This window comes from Cebus imitator, unplaced genomic scaffold (genome assembly GCF_001604975.1).
Source record: "Cebus imitator isolate Cc_AM_T3 unplaced genomic scaffold, Cebus_imitator-1.0 Scaffold0, whole genome shotgun sequence".
Lineage (NCBI taxonomy): Eukaryota > Metazoa > Chordata > Mammalia > Primates > Cebidae > Cebus > Cebus imitator.
In genome coordinates, this window is record NW_016107315.1 from 5,482,248 (window position 1) to 5,484,596 (window position 2,349).

A 2,349-nucleotide genomic window follows, 5' to 3' on the forward strand; every position below is an offset into this window, starting at 1 on the left:
GCTGGGGCATAGAGGTGAGTGCACATGGAGGGAGAGGGGCTCCGCAGAACAGCCACAAAGGGAGGATGACAGTGGGGACACACAGCAGGAGCAACATGGGGAGCCATCTGCAATCAATTTCACTGCTCAGGATTGAGGAGCTTTGCTCTCCAAAGGGAGTGTCAGCTGAGGCCAGTGCCAGCCCTATTGGTGAGAGGGAAGGGGTTAATTTCCCTCAGCCATAGTCTCTTTATGCCTCTGCACATTTGTCCACACAGTCTCCAAGACCTAGGATGCCCACATCCCTATCCCTCCCTGCCCTTCCTTCGCAGATGCAGATCTCCCGTTGGTCATTCTAGACACTGCTCTGGCGTCTTCCGCAAGAAGGCTTCCCAGGTCTGGAAGATGACTCAGATGCCTCCTCTGGGACTCCAGCACCCTTCCCCAGCAGCGCCCCTCCCTGTCTCCCTCCATGGCATCAGGTTTTGTGCCCTCTAGTCACTAGATTGTGGACCCCAGAAAGCGCTGTATCAAAATCATTTCTGGGTTGCCAGGCATAGTGGTTCACACCTGTAATCTCAGCACTTTGGGAGGCCAAGATGGGCGGGTTGCTTGAGCCCAGGAGTTCAAGACTAGCCTGGCCAACATGGTGAGATCCCCTCTCTACAAAAAATGGAAAAATTAGCCAAGTGTGGTGACATGCACCTGTAGTCTCAGCTACTCGGGAGGCTGACGTGGGAAAATCGCCTGAACCTGGGGAGTTCAAGGCTACAGTGAGCCATGATCACCACTGCACTCCAGCCTGGGTAAAAGAGTGAGATGCTGTCTCTAAATAAATAAAACCACTTTGGCGGCTTTGCTCCTCCAGCCCCTGCACCGATTGGCTCCCATCCAAAGGAGTTCCGCCCTAAGCGCTGCAGATCCTCCACCCCCACCCACAAACCCATTGGAACCCCGGCCTTGTATCCGGCGCAGAGCTCTGGTAACTGGGAAGGTGCTCAGATTCGAAGAGGGAGAGGGCACTACTGGAGACTTGCGGCCTGTTCTTGTTAGCCACAGGGGCGCTCGGGAGGTAGAATCCGCAGGAACCCCGCCTCTCGGAAGCGGATAAGTCAAGGGGCGAGAGGATTCACCGACTGATTGGTTGATGGTGATGTCATAGGTACCGTTCGGGGCGGGCCAGAGGCCTTGGCCAGGAGTTCCTCGCCTGTTAGAACCGGGATCCACCCCATCGAAGGAGCCGCACCCTTTGGAACGTTCTGGCGTCTCGCCCCTGACCTCTTCCTGGGTGTCGGGATGCCCGCGTCCACTGCACCCCGCGCTGCAGTTCGTTATCGATTGCGCCTTCGGAAGCCGGTCCGTATAGTGTACTATCCAGACTATCTCTAATGGTTAGCCGGCAACCCGCGGAGCCCCCTCCGCCGTGAGGGGCGGGGCCTCCTATTGTGCCAATAGAAACAATGACTCTCTGATTGGAGTGCTCCGCGTTCACCCCTAGCCTCCGCTCCTCTCGTGACGTCTGTTGCGCCAGGTCCACCCATTGGCCTGGCGAGACTGCCGCGTGCCAGGAGTTGCGCAGGGAGAGCTGGAATGCACCGAGGGTGGGGGGAGGACTGAGCTTCTGTGTCAGTCCCTTCAAGGGGTTAAAGGATGCGGTCGTGGCAGACGAGGGGCGGGGATCCGAGGAAGCTGGGCCCGCAGCCATGGGGCAACGCCGGGCTCCACGTGGCATCCCGGAGCACTCGGGACCCGTAGCCTGGGAGGGGGTGCAGCCTCCAGTGGAGGGGCCCCAAGCTCGGGAGACTGCTGAGAACGGCAAGGCGGGGAAGAATTTGGCCTTTGTTCCCGCCTTGGGAGGGTCATCTCCAGTCCCTGCTCCACCAGGGGTGCTCCAAACAAGCAGGTGGTCGCGACATGTTTCATAAAACTAGCTGATTGGATCGTTAAAGCTATTGTTCGGGTTGCTGGCACCCCAGACCCCTGTCCAGCCATCGTCCCCCCTACCCCAGGATTTCACACGATACCCCCTCCCAGAGCCGTGAGAACGCTCATGGGCACCAAAATTTCAGACCAAAATCCGGGACACGGTTCCAAACTAGTGGTCAGGAAGGAGGACGAGAGATCTGGGAGGAGAAGAAAGGCTGGGAGACTGAGCTGGGACAGCGCCCTAGAAAGAGGGAGGTGGGTGAGGGCGGCGGCCGAAAGCGGGGAGGGCGGACCCAACGGCGGTGCACCTCGGCGCTCTGTTCAGCACCATGAGCAGCGCTCACGTCCTTAATAAAGATGGCGGCAACAGCTTCGGTCCTCAGAGCTGCCATGCGCGATGGGTTGTACCACTGGGTTTGGGGCGCTGGGGCTGAGGTGGAGCGA